This window comes from Typopeltis vanoorti, chromosome 17, assembly GCF_054136105.1.
Source record: "Typopeltis vanoorti isolate ZY-2024b chromosome 17, IOZ_Tvanoo_1.0, whole genome shotgun sequence".
Lineage (NCBI taxonomy): Eukaryota > Metazoa > Arthropoda > Arachnida > Uropygi > Thelyphonidae > Typopeltis > Typopeltis vanoorti.
Window position 1 is genome coordinate 69296184 of NC_143565.1, and position 19882 is coordinate 69316065.

The 19882-nt window shown below is 38.1% G+C and overlaps 1 long non-coding RNA gene across 1 annotated transcript in view; it reads right to left on the reverse strand.

The window, feature by feature from the left end:
• Positions 1-19882, reverse strand: part of LOC150097463 (uncharacterized) — a 93474-nt gene that overhangs the window by 9798 nt on the left and 63794 nt on the right. Inside the window, exon 3 of the long non-coding RNA XR_016549698.1 lies at positions 16229-16291. This is a non-coding gene — a long non-coding RNA (uncharacterized LOC150097463). The remainder of the gene's footprint in view (positions 1-16228; positions 16292-19882) is intronic.

A 19882-nucleotide genomic window follows, 5' to 3' on the forward strand; every position in this document is an offset into this window, starting at 1 on the left:
GAAGAAAGATCACATGGCAAGAACAAAATAAAATTTATACACCTACTAAGAGATAATTACTTAAGGGACAGCAAGTGATGGAGGGGACTAGGGTTGTGAGAGTAATGGACCTGGTCATAAGATTGGAAGAGGTGACCACATTGCCTCCAAATGGGGAGAGTAATCATGCAGTCTTGACATAGGAGATTGTAAACTTGAGGAATATTCTGTCAAGAAGAGGTATATGTGATACTACAAGGCTGGTGATTATGAAAAGCTTATGAGGAAGCATGAATCAGTGCCATCGCATAAAAAAGGTCGCATGAATCAGTGCCATCATAAAGGGAGGGATGTAAATAATGAATTGAAGATAGTTATTATTATTATTATTTTCCAAGACCTCATGGAGTCAAAGACTCATCTGGGAGGTCCTTTTATCACACACATATCTCATCATACCGTGTCTTAAACACACTCAAACTCCTTGCGGACACCACACTCTCAGGCAAGGCATTCCAATCATTCACAACCCTGCACGAAAAAAACCTGCCTCTCACTCCCCTACTCACACCCTCTTTATACAGTTTCCAGAGATGACCTCTGGTTCTCTCCTGATCTCCCACTATGCTCTGTAGAACTTCTCCACCATTGATCTTATAACAACCCCTTACCAACTTGTAGGTCTCTATCATATCTCCCCTCTTCCTTCTCTCCGCCAGACTCTGCAAATTACATCTTCTCAATCTTTCCTCATACTCAACATTCCAGAGGTCAGAAACCACCTTAGTCTTGTTGGAAAGGGTCCAAAGCCAGTCGCCTTTGGACCCTTTCCAACATCTCATCATCCTTCTGAAAACCAGTGACCACATCTGGGCACAATAGTCCATGTGTGGCCTAATCAAAACCGTATACAATGAAACAAGAATCTCTGTACTTCTACACGTCAGTGCCTCAGCATCATTCCCAGAAGTCTTTGTGTTGTCTTCACAATTTTGGCGATCTGTCCCCTAGATTTTAGATCCTTATCCACTATCACCCCCAGATATCTTATTTCCTCTACCTCCAACAATATATTCTCACCAAGCATAAATTCTGCATCCCATCTTTGTTTTCCAAATTTTAAAAAATTACATTTTGCAACATTGAACTCACATCCCCATTTGCTTGCCCAATCACTCAATTTATTCAAGTCTTCTTGCAAGGCCACAACATCTTCACTACTCTTTATGGTTCGTCCCAACTTTGCATCATCTGCAAACAACTGAATATCTCCATCCAAATCGCCAATATCATTAATATAAAAGTTAAATAGTAATGGCCCTAAAACAGACCCCTGAGGCACTCCACTAGTGACTTTCCTTTTCCTGGATATTGCACCCCCATACACAACTTGTTGATACCTACCAGATAGCCAGTCTCCAATCCAATGTACTAATCTAATATCCAACCCCATCTGCTCTAGTTTGACTGTCAACTTATCATGAGGTACTCTATCAAAAGCCTTTGCGAAATCCAAGTATATTACAGTGTATCCTTCTCCTGTGTCCAAGGAAGCAGTCACTTTATTGTAATAAGTAAGTAGATTACTAAAAAATGAACTCCCTTTAGCAAATCCATGCTGTCCATCAAAGATTATACCATTGTTGACAACCCAACTCTGGATCCTAGTTCTCACAAGCTTTTCCAACAACTTAACCACAACACCTGACACAGAGATAGGCCTATAGTTTGATGCTTGAGTTGGATCACCTCCTTTATGAAGTTGCACAATCTTGCCCTCCTTCCACTCTTTAGGAATTTGACCAAATGCAAGACTCGTATTAAAAAAATATGTCAAGGCAGGAGTCAACTCTCTGGCACATTCCTTCAGAATATGCGGTGATATATTATCAAGTCCCAGAGCCTTATTTACATCTAGTTTACTCAACTCTCCAAACACCTCTTGCTCACTTACAGTCAGTCGCTCCTCCCCATCAAGTCACATTCACAAGATTGAAAGATCTTTATGAACTGCTCACACATTCTGCAACAGCTGTGTTTATACCATTTCCTCTAATCAATATCATCCTTCCATAATCATTCTTTCTTTTGCTGGCTACATATCGAAAGAACTTCCTAGGATTCTTTTTGGCTTCATTAGCTAACTGCTGTTCATACCCCTCTTTAGCTACTCTCACCAACCAAGTCATCCTCTTTGCCTGGTCTTTGTAGACCTCATGAAATTGGTTACTTCCACTTCTCTTATGCTGCCTCCACAATGCCCTTTTTCTCTGTATCGCATGCTTAATCTCTTTATTCATCCATCTCACACCTACCTTATTTAACCTTCTCACCCTTGGAATACATTTAGACATTGCATTTACTAAATAGTTTTTGAAAATCCCCAAGCTGCAGTGCTCTCTTTTCCAGCTAACTTCTCATTCCATGCTACACCCGCAAGCTGTCTCCTGAGCTCTTCATAATCAACCCCCCTTGTAGTTCCACATATACCCTTTTTTCACAGGGGTCCTTGCACTGCTGGCAACCACCCAGGTAATCATCTCATGGTCACTTTCACCAATTGGTGGATGATTTGATACCTCATTTATAATTACATCCTCTGATGAGATGACCAAATCCAAGACCCTTAATCCTCGTGTGCCCTCTGTTACATACTATCTGAGGTAGTTATCCCTCAAAAACTCAAGAAACTCATTTTCTTTACTTCCAGTTTCTCTTCATTCCAGTCTATATTGCCATAATTAAAATCCCCCATAATGATCACTCTTTTCTTATTTCCTTGGCTTATTTGACTATACATTTCACTATCACCACCATCCACATTACCAGGTCTATAACAACATCCCACCAAGTATTTGATTCTATTCACCTCTATCTCACACCATACTGCCTCAAAACACTGGCCCTATTTCTCTCTTGCATCTCTACCTTGTATGGACATAACTCTTTCTCTATCATCAATAGCACTTTCCCTCCCTTTTTACCCCTTCTATCCTCACGAAATATATCATACCCTTCCATCTCTATTCCTGTCAGGATGTCGTCCTCATCTAACCATGTCTCACTTATTCCGACAATCTTTGGGTGAACAGATGCAATTAGTGCAACCATTTCATCCGCCTTGTTTCTTATACTTCTAGCATTGGTATACAAACACGACAGCTCATTTCTGGATCTACAGCTAGTTTCACTGATACCACTCACTCGATGTGATCTCTCCATGCTGGACTGGGGCCATTTCCCTTTCTGCTTCTTCATTTTAGAACCCTTTTCAATTTCATCTGTTTCCTCTTGATCCCTGGTCATCCCATTCCTTTCCTGCCTACACATGCTCTCACCTCCTCTTGGAGCATCCACCTTTCTCATGCTGTGTACCCCCTGTCCACCCTGAGCCTCCCCGTTTCCCTGCTCCTCTTGCACACCCATTCTCTCATTTTCTATACTCATACCACTCACTTCCCCATTCATTTCCACTTCTTCAATCTCTCCTGTCTTACTCTCCTGCTCTTCCACATCACTCCCCTCTCGATCTGATTCATTCTCTCTATTCACTTCTCTACCTTCCAGCAGCAGTCTCCCCAAGTGACTCACAACATAACCGCTAAAATGCAGTCCATCGCTCCCATACAGCTCACTTTGTCCCTCAAACTCATTCCACACATTAACAAACTATACTCCCATCTCCTCACACATTTCAGCCAGAATATCATTCATAATCCTTGCTCTCCGCCTCATTTCACCACAATCATACCTAGGCAACACACTGACTACCCTTCCTGTCACACTATTCTCTTTTATCTTTCCAAGCAGCCTCCTGACATTCATTCTGACATGTTCTTTGTTCTCTCTCAAATCATTTGTACCAATTAATACAATTAACTCTTTTGCTCACTCCTGTCTCGTATCCAATGGCTCAATCACTCTACTCATTTTACTGCCTGGAAAACTTACCTTGTGATTTTATCCTCTAGCACACCTTTAATAATGGAGTCGCCATACAACACCACTCGCTCATCTTTCATTAACTCTTTCGTGTCATCATGATTTATTTTAATAGTTTTGACCTGAATTCTCTTAATTTCATTCCGCATCCATTTCATTTCTTGCCTCATCCAATCCAATTCACTTTCCGAAACTCACGACAGATTCTCTCTATCATGAAATCTTTCTAACTTTCTAACTCTCGATCCCCTCTTCTCACTTTCCTTCTCATTCATCCTTCTTTGTTTCCGTACTTTCGGTCCAACATACGTCCAACTTTCACTATCATTCTTTTCACTTTCACTCTCATTTATCTTTCTTTGTTTCCATACTTTCGCTATCATTCTTCTCACTTTTACTCTCATTCATCTTTCTTTGTTTCAGTACTTTCAGCCCAACATGCATCCAACTTTCACCATCATTCATTCTTTTTTCGCTATCATTTATTCTTTTGATTTTTTTCACTTGTGATTTCTGTGTCACGCCATTTCTACTTTCATTTATTCTCTCAATTTCGTTTCTTTCCGCCACTCTCGCCTCACTTTCGTCCCTTTTAACATCCATTACGGTTTTCAAATCACTCTTTTTCTTTTTTTCTTTTTTTTTTAACATTTTTTTGCCTCTCTTCTTACCATCCTTCTCTTTCAAACGTGAACTCGTGACACAATCATTACTAACACTTTCTGTCATCAATTTCGTATTTGCATTCATCAGTTCCTCATTTGGGTCACACTTCGCACACAACCTTCTTCCATCCGTGCTAAACATCCACAAATCATTTATGTAATCAAAGGAATACATATAACAGCCCTCACACCTAACGAAACGACTGAAATCTAAATTAAAATCATGGAATGACAATGCTGCATTCCCCCCCCCCCCTGCAGGTTACTAGGTCTAATAATAACGATTTCGTAATTAAGTTTAGGCAAGAAAAATCCCCCACACTAATAATACCGGTAGCGCACAACGTTTACAGCTGCTCTTACTCAAACAATTACGCATATATAATTAATTATTCCTAGAATAACTTATCTGAATCAGGAACTCTTCTTAGGTACGTCCACACGCTTGGCTCACTAGCGCCCTCTCCTCGATAAATGGCATATAGAGGAAGAATATTAAATTGTATAATCTAAGGGAAGGAGTGTTAATTAGGTAAGTGTCAGATGGATGAGTAATATAATTAAGCATGAGAAGCAGAAGAAGAAAATGCTGTGAAGGGTATTCTTCTTCTTATTGTGCTATCTTCTATCGAAGGTCAGCAACCATCTTGGCGAACAAACTGCGCTCTTGTGCTAATCTGAGCAGTTGTGCACTGCTCTTTCCTGTCCACGTCTTGATGTTGTCAAACCATGATATTCTTTTTCATCCTCTAGTTCCTTTGCCATCAATTCTTCCTACCAAAATAGTTTGTAGACAAAATACATGATCATCAGCAAACATCCAGCCTCATCAATGAAACTGACACTCAATGGGAAAAATATTGATCAAGTGTCAAGATATAAATATCTTGGTTGCTGGCTTAATGAATGGTGGGATCCAGAAATAGATATAAAGACAAGGATTGAAGTTGCACGGCAGTCCTTCATGAAAATGAGAACACTATTCTGCAATAAAGACCTACTAGCGCCCTCTCCTCGATAAATGGCATATAGAGGAAGAATATTAAATTGTATAATCTAAGGGAAGGAGTGTTAATTAGGTAAGTGTCAGATGGATGAGTAATATAATTAAGCATGAGAAGCAGAAGAAGAAAATGCTGTGAAGGGTATTCTTCTTCTTATTGTGCTATCTTCTATCGAAGGTCAGCAACCATCTTGGCGAACAAACTGCGCTCTTGTGCTAATCTGAGCAGTTGTACACTGCTCTTTCCTGTCCACGTCTTGATGTTGTCAAACCATGATATTCTTTTTCATCCTCTAGTTCCTTTGCCATCAATTCTTCCTACCAAAATAGTTTGTAGAAGTTGGTATTTGCTGTTTCTCATGATGTGGCCAAGATATGATGTTTTTTGTTTCTTGATTATTTGTACAAGATGTTTAGCTTTGCCAATGGATTTTAAGACATCTTCATTGGTAATTTTTTCTGTCCATGATATCTTTAGCATTCTTCTGTATAGCCACATCTCAAAGGCTTCGATTTTCTTGATGGTTGTTGCCTTCAATGTCCATGTTTCAACTCCATAGAGCAGAATAGACCACACGTAGCATTTCAGCATTCGGCATCTGACTTCCATGTTTAGGTCTTTATTGCAGAATAGTGTTCTCATTTTCATGAAGGACTGCCGTGCAACTTCAATCCTTGTCTTTATATCTATTTCTGGATCCCACCGTTCATTAAGCCAGCAACCAAGATATTTATATCTTGACACTTGATCAATATTTTTCCCATTGAGTGTCAGTTTCATTGATGAGGCTGGATGTTTGCTGATGATCATGTATTTTGTCTTGTTGATGTTTATATTTATTCCCATTCTTTGGCTTTCTATGTATACTCTGTCAATGAGTTTTTGGAGATCCATAATGTTATCTGCAATTAGCACGGTGTCATCTGCATATCGTAGGTTGTTAACAATCTTTCCATTTATTGTGATTCCCTCTGGACATTCTTCCAATGCTTTTTTAAAGATTACCTCTGCATATATGTTGAACAGGAGTGGTGAGAGCACACATCCTTGTCTCACTCCTCTTTTGATGTTAATATCACTGGTGGTAATGTTGTCTAATTGAACGGTAGCTGATATATTCATATGATTAATAACAAATCTGTATTCCTATACAGATTTGTTATTAATCTTATGTCTTGTTCGTCTAGCCTTATTTGTTGAAGGACTTCTATTAAGTTAGTGTGTCTGACTTTGTCAAATGCTTTTTCAAAATCTATGAAACACATAAAGACAGATTTCTGTTTTTCTATGCATTTTTGTATCGATATTTGGGTACAGAAAAGGGCCTCTCTAGTACCAAAACCATTCCGAAAGCCGAATTGTGTTTCACTTAGAGTTTCTTCACTTTTTCTATAAATACGATTCTGAATTACTTTCAAAAATATTTTTAATGTTTGGTTCATTAGACTAATAAGTCTGAAGTCACCACAGGAATTCGCTTTGGGTTTCTTTGGGATAGTGATAAATGTAGATTTGAGCCAATCTGATGGAAATTCATCACTTTCATATATTTTATTAAATAGTTTTTCAAGAGGTTTGATGTTATCTGGTTCTATTAATTTTAAAAATTCTGTTTGCACACCATCTGGTCCACTGGCTTTTCCTGTTTTACTTATTCGTATAGCATTCTTCTCTATTTCGCATTTCATGATTGCTGGTCCTTGAATGTTATCTTTTATATTTATAGGCTTCTGTCTAGTATCGTTGAAAAGTTCTGTTACATATTTTATCCAAATCTGTGATTTATTCTCTCTTCTTCTAGAACTATTTTTCCATTTTCGTCTCTTAGAGACACTATTTGCTTTTTTCTCAGTTTTCTGGAAATTTCGTTGATTTTCTTATACAGATTGAAATTATTATGTTTCTTCTGAAGCAGTTCAATTTCAGTACATAAATTTTTCATCCAATTTTCCTTGGCTTCTTTTATTTTTTTCTTGATGATGTTATGTGTTTCTGTATACCTGGCTAGGTCTTTGTTTTTATACATTCTTCTTGTATCAATAAGAGAAAGAATCTCATCTGTCACCCATTCCTGTTGTTTTATATTATTCACATAACCTACTTCTTCGATACTTGTTGTTACAATGGCATTCTTTAAGCTATTCCAAAGAGATTCCACACTTTTATTTTCTTCTATGTTAATCTGTTGTAATCGCAGGTTAAGCTGTGTCTTGGCACTTTTATTTATGTTCGGGTCTTTCAGTTTTCCTACATCAATTTTATTTTTCTTCTTTTGTGATTTTTTAGCTGATTTTAATCTAAGACGTACTTCTGTAACTATGGGATTGTGGTCTGATGAGATATCTGCTCCGGGATAAGTCTTTGCACTCTTTACACTACTGTGGAATCTTTTATTTATCAGTATATAATCAATTTGATTTCTGACAATATTATGTTGGTTATCTTGAGGCGATTTCCAAGTGTACAGTCTTCTGAGTGGAAGTTTAAACCAGGTATTTGCTATTGTTAGATCTTCTTCCTGACAGAACTGGACTAGGCAATCTCCTCTGTCATTTTTGGTGCCTAAGCCATGTTTGCCAACAATTTCTCCATCACCCCTCTTCCCACTTTTGCATTGAAGTCACCCGTCACTATGTTTATATCATGTTTCTTTGTTAGGTTTTTAATCTCTTTTAGGTGTTCATAAAACTCTTCAACATCTTCTTCACTTTTGTCAGCTGTGGGTACATAAGCTTGGATGATATTTATGTTAACGAGGTTTCCCTTAAGTTGTAACAGCATTATCCTTTCAGAAAATGGAATCCAATTTATTACTGATTTATTGATTTCTTCATCTACTATTACAGCTACACCATGTCGATGTTTGTTCTCATCATTCCCAGAGTAATACATTGTCGTATTATCTTGTTGACGCTTTCCAGATCCTGGCCATCCTGTCTCGCAAATTCCCAAAATCCAGATGCCCAGCCTCTTCATTTTTCTTGTGGCATTTCTTAATTTGCCAGCTTCATACAGAGTTCTGACATTCCAAGTTGCAATTTTAAAAGTGGACACCATTTTGAGCCTGGAGATTCTTCGCACCCCTATCCCATTTAAGGGACGCTGGGAACTTGGGGCCAATTGTAAGGGTTTGCTCGCCATGGTGGTTGTTCTGGAGATAAGGTAGAGCAGTAGTTTCTCCATTTGCTTTCTGCTCCGCAGTATTATAGACGTACACAATATAATCATATTGTCATCTGCAAATCTCTGATCACAAGCTTTTTCATCATCATTTGGCTTCAACCTTGTGTCAATACTGACAATGCTGCTTCCCAATGTCAGGGGCAGTGACCTCAGCAGGTGCTTATTTAATGGCGGCACTACTCGCCATGTCACCGAGTTGTCATTGGGCTTTGTGAGGTTTTAAGTGAGACAGAGTTGCCACTTCTGCTCCCCCACGCCCTGATAGCTCAGTTGCTGTTGGTCGACGGCTGCTTATTCACCAGAATGCTCTGCTTATATCGCAGCTAACCTCCATATCTGAAGGCTGTTCCCCGATCCGCCACCTGGGGCCGCACCCGGTAGTAGTCAGCTCTTCCCCGGGGTGAAGGGTATTATTATTATTATTACGGGCAACTCCAGGGAGTCCTTAGACTCATCGAGGGAGGCCCCAAATCATGTTCATCACAACTATTCGACATTCATACAGTATCTATCATACCTCGCCTTAAACTCATTCACTGTCATCACAGCATCCACGACAGACTCTGGCAGCCCATTCCACTCATTCACCACTCTAAAAGTAAAGAACCCCACTCTAACACCCTTACTAACCACACTTTTGCCCAGTTTCCATGAATATCCCCTAGTCCTCCCACAACCAGCCTTGTTCAAAAATATCTTCTGAATTAATTTTATAGAAACCCCTTCAGAAATTTGAATGTCTCAATCATATCTCCCCTCCGCTGCCAATCAACCAATTTTTGCAACCCACAAATCCTCAAACTGTTCTCATAAGGTTCATTCCACAGACCTGCTATCATCTTGGTCACTCGCCTCTGGATCCTCTCAACCTCCTCCCCATCAAGAAGAAACCTAGGTGACCAAATCTGGGCATAGTAGTCGAGATGGGGTCTTATCAAAGCTCGATACAGAGGAACAATAACCTGCTTGTCACTGCTTGTTAACATATTCTTCAGCAACCAAGTGATTTGATGAGCTGATTTGGCCACTTTTCCAATGTGTCCCCTAAACTTCAACTCCTTATCCACCAACACTCCTAAATCTCGTGCCTCATCAATTTCCTGGAGTACAGTTCCACCAATGTAGTAAACTGCTGCTAATCTTTTCACCCCAAAATGTATAACCTTACATTTTGCCACGTTAAATTGACATCCATTTTCCTTAGCCCAGACCTCCAGTCTATCCAAATCATCCTGCAAAATTTTGACATCATCTGCATTCACTATTGCCCTACCCAACTTTGCATTATCTGCAAACAAATGAACTGTTCCTCTCAGATCCTTTCCTATATCATTAATGAACAAATTAAACAGCAGTGGTCCAAGATCAGATCCTTGTGGCACATCACTAGTCACCGGACGTATTGTGGACTCTACTCCTGAATAAACCACTCTATGATATCTCTCCATCAACCACCCTCCTATCCATCTCACCAACCCTATATCCATCCCCATATGCTGCAATTTACTGATTACAATTCCATGTGGTATCCTGTCAAAGGTCTTAGCAAGGTCCAGTAGAATCACCGTAAACCCATTACCCTTATCCAGTTCAGCCGTCACTGTGTTATAATACGTGAGCAGTTACTGAGGTATGACCTACCCTTCACAAAACCATGCTGTCCCCAATACAGTATCCCATTTTCATCTATCCAATCTTGTATTTTCCTCTTGACTATTTTCTCAAGACCTTGATAACAATTCCTGTTATGCTGATTGGCCGGTAATTTTAAACAGCAGCCTTGGACCCACCTTTATGCAGCGGAACTGTTTTCCCCTCTTTCCACCCCCCTTAGGACTGATCCAGACCCAAGGCTCAAATTAAACAAAATGGTCAAGGGCACTGACAATTCTTTAGCCGCTTCACATATGACACGAGCTGGTATACCATCCAATCCCACAGATGTATTGACATTGAGGTTCTGTAATAGACTATATACCTCTACTTCATTCATCTGAATTCCTGTATAAGCTGTTGGTTCTTCCATTCCTGCAATGTCACCACCTGGGTGATATACTCTTGCAAAGTGCTCGCTCAGTAATTCCACTATATCGACTGATTTGGTTACCTCCCTACCATTGGCATTTTTTAAAATCATTCTGCCATGAACATTTTTCCTTTTACTTGCGACATATTGAAAAAACTGTTTGGGATTCTCTTTAGATTGCATGGCCAATTTTCTTTCGTACTCCACTTTTGCTTTTCTTACCACCCTTGTTACCATCCTGGCCTGAGCTTTATACTGTTCCTGCACCTGCTGGTCACCTTTCTCCTTAAATTCCCACCACAATTGTTTATTTTTTTGCAGCTCAAGCTTAATAGTGTTATTCATCCATTTAACCCCTACTTGATTTAATATTCGGACTTTTGGTATACAGTCAACCATTGCCTACTGCAAACACTTCTTAACCACCTCCCATGCACTATCAACATCCAGCCCTTGCAGTTTTACATGCCATGGCACTGAGCCAAGCACACTCCTAAGCTTGTCATACTTACCAGCCCAGTAATTCCATATGTACCTTGTCTTAATTGCAAATTCCACTCCTTTAGCCACCTCCCGAGTCATGACCTTATGATCACTCTCACCAATTAGTGGCAACATGGTCATATTCATTACAGCCACGTTCTCAGATGCAATTACTATGTCAAGCACTCTCTGCCCCCTAGTATTTTCTACTACATGCTGTCGCAGATAGTTGTCCCTTAATAACCGCATAAAATCCAATTCCTTCCTCCCATGTGCCCTCTCCTCTTTCCAGTCAATGTTACCATAATTGAAATCACCCATAATAATTACCCTCCTTCCACTCATTTCTTCTATTTGCCTATGCATACTATCCCCACCATCTATTCCATCACCTGGTGTATAGCAGCACCCAATTGTATATTTTGTTCTGCAAGCCTCTATCTCACACCAAATAGCCTCAAATGTGCTATTTTCTCTCTCCTGCAGTTCAACTTCTATACTCCTTGGCTGCAACTCATCAGCTATCATCAATAAAACTCCTCCCCCTTTTTATTCTACCTGTCACTAATGAACACACCATACCCATCGCATTCAATCCCACTAGCTTTATCATCTTCTGTCAGCCATGTTTCACTAATACCAACAACCTGTGGTCTGGAAGTGCCAACCAAGGCCAAAAACTCTTCCTTCTTGTTCCTAATACTCCTGGCATTAGTGTACATGAATTGCAGAAGCCCATTAGTCCCATCCCTACTTTGATGCCTTATACTAACTATCCCATTCTGATCTGTTGTCCTTCATACTCGCTAGGGCATATTATATTCATTCATACACTCAACTGCCTCCCTAAAGTCTGCATATCTACTACCCCCCCCCCCCTTAATAAATCTAGTTTCCCTGAGTCTGTACATCCACTTCCACTTCATTCATCAACACTTTTTCAAGCCTCCGTACACCAATTCCATTCAAATGTAACCCATCCATCTTATATAAATCCTTTTGCCCATCGAACTCACTCCACACATCCACAAATTCCACACCACTCTCCATGCATAACCCACGCATAAAGTCATTGGCAATTATGGCCCTCCTTCTAAACACTTCACTGTAATACCACAGAAAAATACTCACCATCCTAACTCTCTCACTCTTCTCTTTTGCTACCTCAAGTAATTCCCTCACATCCTCTATCATTTCCATTTTGTCTTCTTTCAAATCATTTGTTCCTGCCACGATTATCATCTCTTTCACGCTCTGTTTTTGCACTCGAATAGATTCGCTGACGTCCTTTATGTTCGCACCCAGCTGGTACGATTTCATCAGATTCTCAACTATCACACCTCTTAATAGCGAATCTCCATACAGCATTCGCTCCTTCATTTTATTTACGTTTACGAACATTCTATTATTTTTCATAACAGACTTTTGCCATTTATTAGTCAGTACGTTCAGCTCACATTTTTCCATATGCTCCAGTTGCCACTTTGCTCTGTGTATCGCTCCGCTCAACCGAGCGATTTTACTACTTGCATCTATCTCACCATTTTCATTATCAATTAAATCATCCATTCATTCTATATTTCTACCTTCATTTACACTTTCAACGACACTCTCACACCTATCTGGTACTACCTCCCAATTCCTTATCACATCGCTAATTTCTATATTCTGACTATCTTTAATGATATCACTCTCACCACCTGAAACACGCTTAAGATCCTCATTCTCCTTACACTTTCTGCACATATTAACTCCACTATCATCATCCTACCAGACTCCCACTGCTCTTTGCAAAGCATACATCTCACAGACAGCACATTGCAGAAACTCTTTTATATCAAAACTCTTAAACAAACATGGCAACCTGGCCGCCATTTTTTTTTTTTATCAGTGCCATATGTACGCTATCTTATCAAAAATAATAATTAAAATAACGCAGAAAACACAAAAATCGCACAGACATACCAAGAAACAAAAAGCAAACAATACTATGTAAAATTCTAGTAAAATTGCCAATGATAACATAAAATAAAATTTTTTCAGGAGCTCTCGACAAGCCAACGATCATATCAGTGCGACACCATATATAAGGAGAAATATATATATATATATTAGAATATATCTAATTATATCTAATTAGAATTATATTTATATATATATATATAGAAATATATACATATACAGGGTGTTCGGGATAAATTTGACAGTTTCGTAAGGAAAAAGAAAATCTTCTTTGTATCTATTAAATTTAATGAATTGACAAAAAAACATTACAGGCAGAGTTAATTACAATACTATCAACAAGATTTACTCAAAATAACCACCATTAGCATCGATCACAGCTTCAATTCTGCTTCGGAACCTCGAACAAGCTGATGCTACAGTCTCCCTGGGAAGGGCCGCAAAAACTGTTTTAATTTTATCCATTAACTGGGCTTTTGTATTACTGGAAGTGCGATTGGTGTCTTTTTCAACTGCGCCCCATACAAAATAATCCATGGGGTTAAGGTCTGGGGAGTTTGGAGGCCAAACATTTGGACTGGTGAAGTCGTAGAAATTTTCAGACAACCATTTTTGACTTTTCCCAGAGGTGTGGCAAGGGGCTGAATCCTGCTGCCATACATACGGCCTACCATTGGCTACCCTTGTTATCCAGGGCTTGACTACAGTTAGCAACTCCACGAACAAAGCCCGAATTCCAATGCCAGGGTTCTTCAACACCTGTTCCTGCAGATTTGCGAGGAATTCTGCTGTACGAACGCAATCAGATCGTCTGCTAGGGATCTTTCTTCTTGCTACATCCTCGTAGTCACCATTGCAAGTCTCTAGTTCATGCCTGATTGTTTTTACTGTATTCAGGGAGCATTGGGCAGCAGTCGTAATATCCTTATTTTGATGGCGGGCACGAATCATCATGATACAAGTTATTCTCTTCCATGATTCAGGTGGGTTCCAGCTATCCATCCTTTCTGACATCTTGTATGTGAATGAAGAAGGGTCCAAACTTTTAAATGAAGAGAAGTGTGTGTTAATACATGTAACTTACGGAAAAATATAATTAATTATAAATATGTCAAATTTATCCCGAACACCCTGTATAAGGAGAAAGGTGACAGCAAACTCATGAAGAATACAAGGGTCAGACAAAAAAGGTGACCATCATGTTAAGGAAGGCAAAATCAGATTATGAATCAAAATCAGATTAAAAGAATCTAGCCAAGCAGAACCAAAGAAAATCCCAAAGAGTACTTTTGTTGTGGCAGGTAAGAGGAAAAATGACTATAGAAGATAAACCTTAATGAGTGCTGATGATGATGAGGTGACAGAAGTAGATAAAATAGTTGAGTTACTGAGTGACCCTTTGCAAGGCTATATATCATCCAAGTGAGGTTAATGTCATGCAACAGAGACTGATGTGGGAATAGAGGCAGATGAATTGGATATTTTTTAGGATATTGCAAAATCTCAATGTAAATAGTGCTGTGGGATTAGATGGGATATCAGCTCGGGTTTTGTGAGAATGTACAATGGAACTGGCAATGCCTTGGGCTAAGCTCTTTAAGTCTCAGCTCTGGTAGAGTTTCAAGAGAGTGAAAAGAGCACAAAATAATTCCCTTGCAAAAGAGGAGGGGTTCTAAGACTGCAGCAAATTATAGACCAATTTGTATCTCAGGAGTGATGATAAAATTACTGGAAAAATTGTTCAAAAAGAGAATTCAATAATTAGTGGATAAGAATATGATACTGCATGATGGGCAACATGAGTTTGTCAAAGGTCAGTCATACTATAGTAATCTACTCAGTTTTTTTAATAAAGTGACAGATGAGTTGGAAAAAGGAAATGGCTACATGACGGTTCTGATGGATTATGCAAAGGCATTTGACATAACACCACGTGGAACTCTGTTATGCTGATTAGAGCAAATGAAGATGCATATGACAATGGTTATGTAGATAAGAAGGTGGCTGCTAGACAGATATCAAAAAAATGGTATATATGGAAGAGCAGAATCCCGGTGAAAGAAGGTGAATAGCGGCATGGTATGCTGCAAGGTTCAGTGCTAGGACCATTTCTGTTTAATTTGTACATAAATGATATAGGAAATAACCTGAAATAAAATATTCAGTTGTTTGCTGATGATGTGAAATTAGATAGAGTAATAGTAAATCAAGCCAATGTGGAGAGCTTACATGATGATTTAAATAGGCAATTAATATGGGCAAAAGATAACGGATATCTGTTTAAAGTCAAAGAAATATAAAGTTATGCATTTTGGGATAAATAGATTACAAGCTGTGTATCACATTGATGGCACTGTACTCCAGGAAGTCCAAGGACTCATTACAGGAGGGCAGTCTATTCTACAGTGCTACACACATCTCCCCAGCTACTTAATTCTCCAACTACACATAATAACACTACTACTACTACTACCATCAATGACATCTACTGCCCATCATCATCACCACCAACAACAGTATTTTTCTTTTCTATAAATTTTGTGTGTTCTCATGGCTGATTTGCCTGTATGCAGGATGAAAAACCCAAGTTTTCAGAAAAAAAAACCCTACTACTTCCATATGAGATTGGCTAACTCACCTTCAGTTGAAAAAAGCCAATATAAAAATCTTCTCTTCTTAATGAGAAGAGAACCGAGGCTTTTTCCAACCAAAGGGAGCAATGTTCTGTTTTATCTTATAATTTCACATATCTTGCTTTCTTTCTTGAGCTCTCCACATGCCTACTCATTTCTCACTGCTACTGGCAAAACTGACACTGCATTCACAATTGCATTCTCCAATGTTAACATAATGTTATCATCACGTCATCATATAAAGGAAAATATCACATTATTAAAATATCATTCTGATAATCCTAAATAAAAGCTTTGTTTCTTGAAAGCAGTTTTAATAAACAACATAAATCAATACTTTTACATTATTACCTTTAGCAAATGTTCCAACATAATCTTCAGCTTTTTCCTCAGTTTCATTATCTACAGAAGACACTAGGGAAAAGAATGAATTTTTGTAGCAACTGTTTACACAGCTTAATTAAAAGACTTTCAAAGTAAAAAGAATTTTATTATTATTATTATTCAAGACCTCCATGGAGTAACAAGACTCATTGTGGGAGGCCAATCTTAGACAACATAGTCTATTATACTATTCCTTAAGCTCATTTATGCTCTCACCATCCTATCAGATATCGCATTAAACATCCAGCTACCCTCTATGCAAAAAATCCACTTCTATTCACGACTTCCAGGTATGGCCATTTTCATTCCCCTTCTTCTTCTACCATATGAATAATCTATCCATTGTCAATACTGTAACTATTTCTCAAATGTTTAAATGTCTCAATTATATCATACTTCATTTCCTCAAAAATAAGTTATCTCTTCATCATCTATCCACCAGACTCTGTAGTTTGCATACCACCAATCTATCTTCATAACTAAACATTGCACAATCCTGATTTCATTTATGCATCCACCCCTGTACCTTCTGCTGTATTCTCTTCTGAGGTCAATTTATCTTCAAATCCTGATGACAGAATCTGAGCACAATAATCCAGATCTGATCTAATCAGGACTTTATGTAATGGAATTACCCTTTTATCTCTGCTGATTAACGTTCTTAACATTGTGGATCCTTTGGGTTATCTTCACCACCTTTGTGATGTTCCTTAACCTTCAAATTTCTATTGAATATTCTCCCAAGATCCATTGCCATCTCCTCTTCTTCCTCTAGCATAGTTCCACTAATATAATATTCAGCTTTCCATTGATGGACCAAATTTCAAAACCTTATATTCTGTTGCATTAAACTGACTTCCCCATTCATTTGCCTACCTGTGCTGCTTATTCAAATCTTCCTAAGGGGTCATAACACTGGCACTATCATGCTTCAAAGCTTCACATTATGATGTGAAGCTGGTTAAACCAAGGTTAAACTATTAGGAAGTCAATCCCTAATCCAGTTCACTAGCCTGATATCTAAAATCATATGCTGTAATTTAAATATCAGCTTATCATGTTACACAATAATCCACTTATCTGCTTATCATTTTGATTTGTAAAATCCAAAAAATGGTAGTATTTGTCTTTTCCTCATGAACTGCTCTTGTTACTTTATTATAAAAATCAATCAGATTACTGAAACAAGAATGCCCCTTAACAAATCAAATCCATGCTGATCCTCACAGATAACATTACCCTCGTCTTCTCATTTCTGTATGCAATCTCTAACTATTTTTTCCAAAATCATAAAAAAACTACAGAAGAAATACAAACTGGTCTATAGTTTGACTATCTTACTCTCGTTTCACTGCCTTGGACACCTTTTCCATAACTAGACTTTTGGTGAACATCTAAGTCAATGAAGCTTTAAGTTCGTTGGCACATTCTCTAAAAACATGTACTGAAATTTAAATCCATCTCACTGCTTATTGACTTCCAGAGTATTTGAAACACATTCTCCCCATGCACTTCTAAACCTTGAACCCTCTGCATCAAATACATCAGATCATCTAATGCTAGGACAAAATCCAAAACTCTTAAACTCCATGTTCACTCTACTACATGTTGCCTAAGATATTTATACTTTAAGATTCCAGAAATTCTATTCCCTTACTATATGCTGTATCCTCTTCCCAATTTATACTGCTTTAATTAAAACCTCCCATAGTGATTACTCATTTTACCTTGCCAAACTGCTTAAACATCTCCAGTTCTTCCCCCCCCCCACCATTTTCCCTGGCCTATAGCAATATCCCACTAAATATCCTGTCCTGTCTGCCTCCATCTCATACCATATGCTCACAAAACATTACCATTTCCCTCCAACTTTTCCACTTTGAGAAGACATAACTCATCACTTATCATAAGTAATACTCCCCATAATTATCCTTCCTATCCTGCTGGAAATATGCTATACTCTTCTATTCCTGTACATTTTCTTCTGCAATGACATTTTCCTGATTACAATAATCTTTGGATATGCTATTGCTATTAAAACATCAGTGCATTATCAGTATATTACTATACCTACTATTATTTTTCCTTCACAGACTTCATTTGACTCTGCAACATATCTTATATTCTTCCATCTCCCAAGTGACTATCCCCACAAAAATTATTCCAAATTATTCCTACTATATCCACTCTGGCAACTGTAGTTTCCCTGCCTTAACACTCTCACTCACTCAGAAAACAGCAATCTCTCCATGTTCACAAGCAGTCCTCTGAATTTGTAAAATCCAAAAAATGGTAGTATTTGTCTTTTCCTCATGAACTGCTCTTGTTACTTTATTATAAAAAATGTTCACCAAAAGTCTAGCTATGGAAAAGGTGTCCAAGGTAGTGGAACAAGAGTAAGATAGTCAAACTATAGACCAGTTTATATTTCTTCTGTAGTTTTTTTAAGATTTTGGAAAAAATAGGGCTCTCTTCTATCATCAAATGCATTCCAAGTATCCACATATTCCAGACCTATCTTTCAATTAATTGCTGCTCTTCACTTCAACTCTGCATCATCATATTTGAGCAATATGCTTACTGTCTTCCTTCTCACATTCTTTTATACAATCTCTAACATTAAAATCAGATATCTCATCAACCATCACTATCATCTCATCCACATTCTCACCTCACTTAATTGTTATAGTCAATCATTCCTCAAGGTAAGCACTCCTTTCACATTCTATATAACACATCATGAATCTCCATACATCACACTTCTCACAAATCCATTCATTCTTTGCTCACCTGCATCTCTCTCTCTCTCTTATTTACTTGCTGTTCTCTCATCTCTCTATCCCTCACTCCTGTACTTTCTCGACTTTCTCTCATTTCTTTTCCTTAATTGGTTCTCCTAATCTCTCCTGTCATTTCCATAACTCTCTCACTCCTATTCTTGTTAGCTTCACATCAGCTAGCCTTTCAACACTCCTAATCTCTCTCTCTTCATACCTCTCAACTCATTTTTCACCCCTTCCACTTCTCATAGCACTTTCATCTCTCCCTTCAAATACATACACTCTATGTAATTAGCATTTCTTAAATGTTGATAAGTATATAGTGTATTGCAATTATTTGAGAATTTGATATTAGTTCATAAACTACATTTGTTACAACTTAGCAATGAAACATTTTAAAAAATTCAGAAAAACCACAGTAACTGATTGTTGCAGTGTTGGAAGTGCTTCTGTGACATCTATACATCTAAAAATATAAAACGTCTTGGATTGTGGGAAGGAATATATGCATTAGAGTATGTGAGAAGTGATGATGAAATGGAGAAGCTGCAGAGAAAAAAAAAGTTATATGATGTTGATGATTTTAAACAAGAATTTGGTGCTAATGAACAAAATGAAGTATGTAGAAAATGAAACTGGGTGATTAAAAAAAAGCAACTAGTAGATAGTAGAAAGTGAGCAAGTGAGTGAAAGTTCTGTGAAGATGTGATCATCAAATTTTTAAGGGAATAAGGATGTATTAATGATTAATTTTCCACATTACAAACCACAAACGAATTTAGTGACATTTTTGGTCTAGAATACTGGATACAAAAAAAAAAAAAAAAGTGAGCAAATAAGA